Genomic DNA, 8,316 nt, shown 5'->3' on the forward strand with positions numbered 1-8,316 from the left:
TATCCTCCAAGATTCTCCCTGACACCCTGCAGTCCTCAGGGTTCCTTTGCCTAATCTTTGGGCTAGAAAGGTAGGATCCCTCTTCCACTCCTACCTGCCACTGGTTCCCACAGTTGGGACCACCCACAAAGGAACAGCAAGAGATAAAAGAATGGTTTTCAGAACTATGAACTCTCTAAGAGCTAATACACCCCTGTTTCTCAACTCCTCTGATCTGAGAACAAGGAAGAACACAGACACACCTCCGCTGTCTGCCTTTGATTAGCCAAGGGAAAAAAAATTTACCCCACGCAGTCTGGACTGTAAGAAGTCCTTTTCCTGGACTTCTGAACAGAAATTAGAATCTCAGAATTGTAAATGTCTGCAGCACCGATGCATGGTGCTATCAAGAGCCTTTGGCTTAAGACTGTGAGTAAAAAAGGGAGGAAATGAGAAACTCACCCTTGAATAGCTCACCTCTACAGCATTTCCTACCTACCTGCTTTACTCTTAATAAAGTCTCCAGACAGCTGTTTTATGGGCTTTGTTTAGAGTTTTTAGTTGCTAATTATCAAACAGATATCAAATATCAGACATCAGGAGTTCCACCTGCCTCCTCTTCTGTGGTAGGGGCTGGGAAATACAGATCAGAATAAAGGCCTCATGTGTGATAAGCACATGTGCCATGGCTGAGCTCTGCGGCCTCTCATTGGCTGAGCTCTGCTGCCTCTCATTGGCTGATCTTTGCTGCCTCTCATTGACTGAGCTCTGCTGCCACTCATTGGCTGAGCTCTGCTGCAACTCCAAGCTTGAATTCTTTATTAACTTTTTATAAATTTAGTATACCCACAGTACTAGGTTTCTTTGTGGCATTTTCAAACAAAATTTGTTTTTGTTAATTCCCTATCCCTCAATCTGTACACTTTTTGATAACCTCTTGATTTGACAATGATTTTTAATATCTCCTATAAAGAAAAGAAGCATTCTTTTCTTTCATGTTTCAGCTTTGCATTAATAACATAAATGTTTAGGATAGATATCAAATGTGGGGAGAGTACTTGTGGGGTCTTGTATCTGTACTACAAAAATCTCTGGTCTTGGGCTGGCAAGATGGGTTAGCATGTAAAGCTGCTTGTAGTGCAAGCCTAAAGGCCTAAGTTTGATTCCTGGACCACATGTAAAAGGTGAAAGGAGAAAACCAGCTTCACAGAGTTGTCCTCTGATCTCCAAACATGTATACACACACACACACACACACACACACACACACACATGCATACTTAAACACACACATACTTACATGTGTACTTAAATACAAACACACTTATACACACACACTAGGGTTTTTTATTCAGGGTTTTAGCACTTTTTACACTAATTCATCAGAAACTGTATTTAAATCTGTGACAGTTACTGTCCATCCTTACTGTTCTTGTTGCAGTAACACGAGTTTCTATTCTTTTGGCTCTGTTGGATTATATCAAATGACATAGAATGTTCGATCCTTTTTCAATGTGCATGTATGATCCCCTATTCTCATTAACTGGATTATCACACAACAAGAGAGCCTCCTCCTCAGGTCTCTGTGAAATGCTTGCTTCTTGTCCAGCTCTACTTTCATTCTGATTTGAAATCTTTGGTTTTTCCAATTTACTCTCCATGTCGGAGTGATTTCTGCCAATGTCATTGTTTGTCTTTATATTTCTTGCTCCATGTTACACTTTCTTAAAGTTTTTTTCATAGTTTTTTATAAATGTTTTTAAAGACATAAAAGAAGGTCTGCTTCATGTAATAATGCAAATAGCAATTTCAGTTTCCTAAGTGACTTGCTGCAGTGCTCCAAAGTGTCTTTCTCAGTTGCAGTCCAAGTGCGTTTCAGGTCTCTATCAACTTTTAGAATAAGTTTTTGCTGGCGCTGTTTTGTTTTGTTTTTTGTACTGGGGTTTTCCTTCCAAACCTTTGAAAAATAAAATTTTGAATCTTAAAATGTACAAATGCACTTGGCCTTTGTGCTGCAAGGCTTGAGTGGCTTTATAATAGTTAGCTCTTCACGTTACACTTCATTTAAAAACAGAACAACAAAAAATCACCCATCTTGACTGTCTATTTAACATACCCCATATGAGGGGAACCTGAAAAGCAAAAGAAGCCATTAGACACCATCGAGGTTAATAGCTGTGAAGGCGGGTTTTCCTCCCTCAGCAGACTGAAGGACTGAGCCACATGTGGTGTGCATCTTGCATGCTTATTAGCATCTTTAAGGGTTGCTGGAAACTCCCCCACACACACATTTCATAGCTGCTGTGTTGTCAGATGACTCTTTATGAATGTTTTCAACCACAGGGTAATATTGTCCAAACTTGGTTCCACATTCTTTTGTTGTTGTTGGGTTTGTTTATTTGTTTGTTTGTTAATGTTTTTGTTTTGAGACAGTGTTTATGTAGCCCTGGATGTCCTGGATGAGCTATGTAGACCAGATTGGCCTTGAACTCACAATGATCACCTGCCTCTGCCTCTCTGGTGCTGGGATTAAAGGTGTGTGTTACCAGACCCCCACCCATGCCCCACATTCTTGAATAAAGCTGGAGGCCAGTTTTTCATTGATGACAAAATTGAAAATGACCCATAAGCTTTTTAATCATAGCAGTAAAGCACAACAATGACAAACTAAAGACACGGCTCACATCTGACAAAATCTACACTGTAAGAGTGATATTTGGTATTGTTTGTTTGCTGAGTCTTCCATTGTGTGTGTGTGTGTGTGTGTGTGTGTGTGTATGTGTGTGTGTGTATTGAAATAATGGGAACACACACACACACACACATATATATATATATATATATATATATATATATGTATATAGGTGTACATATATGTGTGTGTTTCCCATTGTTTCAATTAATTCTTAATAAATCACTTATTGTTTCCATTTAGAACATTTTTCCTTCACATTTCATGCAAATATTAACTGAATTCAATAACTAGCTCTAGAATTTGTATTGGATTTTAATTATTTCAATCATGTCTTGTTGTCATAACTTCTGACAGTTCTCTATAAGACATAATAACTTCAACTTTTTTTCAGCACTTCAAAATAAAAGGGAAAAAAGTATCGTCTATTCTTTGATTTATATGTAAGAAAGAATAGCTTTTTTGCTGTTACCTGTCAAAGATTTTGAGGGTCTTCAGTGTACCCTTTCTATCTGAAAATCCACCCAATATAAATAATGTCTTTCATGAAAATAATTTTTAAATAAGACAGTATTAGGCTAGGAGTCATGGCTCATACCTATAATGTCAAAACTTGAGAGTTTGAGGCAGGAGGGCTGCTATGAGTGCAGAGACAGCATGGGTGTAGAATTAGACCTTTTTCACAAAGACAAAAAACCCAACAAAAATAGTTTCTAAAAGAATGAATATGTAATAGGAATGCCAGGATGAAGTAGGAACACGGGTTGGGAAATGACCCAATGCTTCATAAAGCACTTGCCTTGCACACATGAGAACCAGTTTGGATCCCCAGTATATCCATAAAGGCTGGGTGGCCCTGAAAGCCCATCTATAATCCCAATGCAGGAGGGAGCTTCAGCAAATTCCAGGGCCAAGTTGGCTTGCTGGACTAGCTAAAGAAGCAAGCTCTGGGCTCAAAGGAAAGACCTTATCCCAATATATATAGAGAGAGAATAATCAAGGAAGTCATTGATGTCAGCCACTGGCCTCACACCCATGCACACAGGTACATATATCCACTCACACATCACACACAAAAGTAAAGAAGAAAGTTAAATAAGAGTAAAAACCCTGAGAAACTTCTTTTCCCATAACTCCTATAAAAAAAAAAAAAACAAAAGCATGTGAGATGAATATCATTGTGTATGCTTTATGAGAGTACTATCAACTACTCTCGATAGTAACAAATTTTTAATTTCACTACATGCTAGTGAAAACATAATCTACAATTTACAACTTTACTTGTCTGATGACTGAAAGAATTTTTCAGACGAGTTTCTGGTTCGATATACTGCAAAGGTTGTCTCCACCCACTATCAACCTATCCTTGCTGTCCATGTGCTGATCATAACATCATAACAGAGGCAGCTGTAGTGACCCATACCTTTAATCTCAAGTTCAAGGCCAGCCTCATTTACAGAGTTTGTTCCAGGACAGCCAGGGTTAGGGCTATATAGGGAAACTCTGTCTCGAAATAAATAAATAAATAAATAAATAAATAAAAATAAATAAATAACCCAAATAAATAAATACCACAACAGCAAACTGGCTGACACAGTGTGCCGCTAGAGCATCATTAGAAGTTTTTCTTACCCTGGAGAGGTAATAACTACCAATGTGAATACAAACCATAGAAATATAATCCCACTGGAAGCATCACAACCTGTTTCCAGCCACCTCTTACCTGGATCCCCATAGCATCTCCACAGTTCCAGACCCACACCAGCAACACCAACTGTGATGAAGGAAAAGCCAGAAAGCAAAGATGCAACGATCTTCAACTGACCATACTAAAAATTCCTTGCCACAGGCAAATTTATGGCTTAAAAGTTAAGAACACTTGATGCTCTTCCAGAGGACTAGAATTCAGGTTTCCAGAACCCACCTGGCAACAGCTCACAACTATAGTTCCAGGGGATCCAATGCCCTCTTCTGACCTCTGTGGATTTTAGACACAGACATGATGCACATACATATATGCAGAAAAAATCTTGCAATTTTTAAGTATAGAACTGTTGTTTCTCCCACAGACTTTTATGTTGCTCTTTTAAGGAGTCCTAAAATTTTAATTTTTACTTTAGAGTAAAACTCTATAGATTTCAGTTCCATGTGTTAATCAGTTTCTCTCATTGCTCAGAATATTCTGATCCTTTTTCTCTTTATGGTGAATCCATACACCTTTTCCAGAGAGTGGCTCAAAAATGTAATTCCCGAGGAAGAGTCTAATATATCTGGAGACTTTAAAAGACTATAATCTACGTATCAATGTGTGATGTGCTGTTTGTATATCAGAAGCAACGTTTTGACTACTTTGTCTCCATTTTTATCTATAAAATATAGATAAGATACTTTCCGGAGTGATCAGATACATTTAGACAATATTTGATCATCATCATTTTAATTTATCTTCTTCATATCTGTACTGGCTAGCTTTGTGTCAACTTGACACAGCTGGAGTTATCACAGAGAAAGGAGCTTTAGTTAGGGAAATGCCCCCATGAGATCCAGCTGTGGGGCATTTCCTCAATTAGTGATCAAGGGGAAGAGGCCCCTTGTGGGTGGGACCATCTCTGGGCTGGAAGTCTTGGATTCTATAAGAGAGCAGGCTGAGCAAGACAGGGGAAGCAAGCTAGTAAAGAACATCCCTCCATGGCTTCTGCATCAGCTCCTGCTTTCTGACCTGCTTGAGTTCCAGTCCTGCATCCTTTGGAGATGAACAGCAGTATGGAAGTGTAAGCCGAATAAACCCTTTCATCCCCAACTTGCTTCTTGGTCATGTTTGTGCAGGAATAGAAACCCTGACTAAGACAATATCCTTCTAATATTGCAAAAAGAGTGCTTGAGAGAGCCTTTATTCAGTCTGGAGAAATGGCTAAATGATTAAAAATACTTACTGCTTTTACAATGAACCTAGGGTCAGTTCACAGCCCCCACATCTGGTGGTAACTTCAGTTCCAGAGCACTAAATACCCTCTGGTACCACAACCTGCATGACTTTGTCCATGACCTGACAGAGCTGATGGGAGAATGAAAAAGCGGGAGATACATATACAGAAAAGGAGGAATTAAGTGTGCCACGTGCTCTAGTGGAGAAGCATCAGCGTCAGCCCAAAGTGTTCATATACAGACAGCACAAAGGAGGAGGCAGGGGGTTAGCTAATTTCGGCAGGTCTCTGTAAGGAAACCTCCTCAAACTGCTGTCATGGGGAGAAGGAAGCTGTGGTTGCTACATCCAACCACATTGATCGTCAACATCCAGAAGGAGGAAGCAGCAATTGATACTTTTTACACACTGTGTCAACTTCCATACTCCACCCACTCCAGCAAAAGGCCTTGCCATTGGCAGGGTCTGAGGTACTAACATCCTTGCAAAGCTTTGCTCCTGTCAATAATGCACAATGGCTCAGAACTCATCCTCATCCCAATACTGTGGCTTCAGTAGGCATCTGCACAAACACATGTTATGTGTATGAACTCACTCAGGCACACATACATATACAAATAAAATTGTTTCAAAAGAGGAGCCAGGTGGTGGTGGCACATACCTTTAATCTCAGCACTGGGGAGAACAGAGGCCAGAGAGAGTTCCAGGACAGCCAGGGATACACTGAGAAACCCTATCTCAAAAATAAAAACAAAATAAAGCACATTTCTTTTAAAAGAACCCTTATTTCTCTCCTACCAATTTTACGCTAAGTGATGAAAATGTTCTGGTACTCTCTATAATTAAATGGGTAAGGTATTTGTCTTAAGTAAAACAAAAACAAAAAAAGGGTACTTTAAAAGAAAATAATTATTATGAATGAGATTTTAATTTAATGTCTTAAATCAATGCCAAAATCCATGAAACATAATATCAAACTTTAAATAAATACAAGATCAATATTAGTAATTTTTCCTTTCACCCCAGGCTTTGATATATCTTAGCTTCATACTAACGATCACAAATTGATTTTAAATTTTGGAATAATTTTTTACTTTATAATTGCTTCCAGAAATTTTTAAATTTTTTTCTTTTGTTTTTCTTAGATATTCTCTTTATTTACATTTCAAATGTTATCCCCTTTTCTGGTTTCCCCTCTGAAAACCCCCTATTCCCTCCCACTCCCCCTGCTCACCAACCTACCCACTCCTGCTTTGTGCCCCTGGCATTCCCCTATACTGGGGCATAGAACTTTCACAGGACCAAGGGCCTCTTCTCCCATTGATGACTGACTAGGCTACATATGAAGCTAGAGCCATGAGTTCCACCATGTGTTTTCTTTGGTTGATGGTTTACTCCCTGGAAGCTCTGGAGGTACTGGTTAGTTCACATTGTTGTTCCTCCTGTGGAGCTGCAAACTCCTTCATCTCCTTGGGTACTTTCTCTAGCTCCTTCATTGGGGACCCAGAGTTCCATCCAATGGATGTCTGTGAACATCCACTTCTGTATTTGTCAAGCACTGGCAGATCCTCTCAGGAGGCAGCTATATCAGGCTCCTGTCAGCAACCTCTTGTTGGCATCCACAATAGTGCCTGGTTTGGGTGGTTGTGTATGGGATGGATCCCCATGTGGGGCAGTCTCTGGAAGGCCTTTCCTTCAGTCTTTGCTCCACACTTTGTCTCTGTAATTCCTTCCATGGGTATTTTCCCCCTTCTAAGAAGGATTTAAGTATCCATACTTTGGTCTTTCTTCATCTTGAGTTTCATGTGTTTTGCAGATTATATCTTGGGTATTCCGAGCTTCTGGGCTAATATCCACTTATCAGTGAGTGCATATCATGTGTGTTCTTTTGTGATTGGGTTACCTCACTCAGGATGATCTCCTCCAGATCCAATCATTTGTCTACGAATTTCATAAACTCATTGTTTTTAATTGCTGAGTAGTATTCCATTGTGTAAATGTACCACATTTTCTGTATCCATTCCTCTGTTGAGGGACATCATGGTTCTTTTCAGCTTCTGGCTATTATAAATAAGGCTGCTATGAGCATAGTGGAGCATGTGTCCTTATTACACATTGGAGCATCTTCTGGGTATATGCCCAGGAGTGGTATTGCTGGGTCCTCTGGTAGTACTATGTCCAATTTTCTGAGGAACCACCACATTGATTTCCAGAGTGGTTGTACCAGCTTGCAATCCCACCAGCAAAAGAGGAGTGTTCCTCTTTATCCACATCCTTGCCAGCATCTGCTGTCACCTGAGTTTTTGATCTTAGCCATTCTGACTAATGTGAGGTGGAATCTCAGGGTTGTTTTGATTTGCATTTCCCTGATGACTAAGGATGTTGAACATCTTTTTTTAGGTGCTTCTCAGCCATTCAGTATTCCTCAGTTGAGAATTCTTTGTTTAGCTCTGTACCCCATTTTTAATAGGGTTATTTGGTTCTCTGGAATCCAGCTTCTTGAGCTCTTCGTATATATTGGATATTAGCTCTCTATCAGATGGATTTAGGATTGGTAAAGATCTTTTCCCAATCTGTTAGTTGCTGTTTTTGTCTTATTGACAGTGTCATTTGCCTTTCAGAAGAAGCTTTGCAGTTTTATGAGATCCCATTTGTCAATTTTTTTTTAAGATTTATTTTATTTATGTGAGTACATTGTTGCTATCTTCAGACACTCCAGAAG

Source organism: Mus pahari, chromosome 3 (assembly GCF_900095145.1).
Source record: "Mus pahari chromosome 3, PAHARI_EIJ_v1.1, whole genome shotgun sequence".
Classification (NCBI taxonomy): Eukaryota; Metazoa; Chordata; class Mammalia; order Rodentia; family Muridae; genus Mus; species Mus pahari.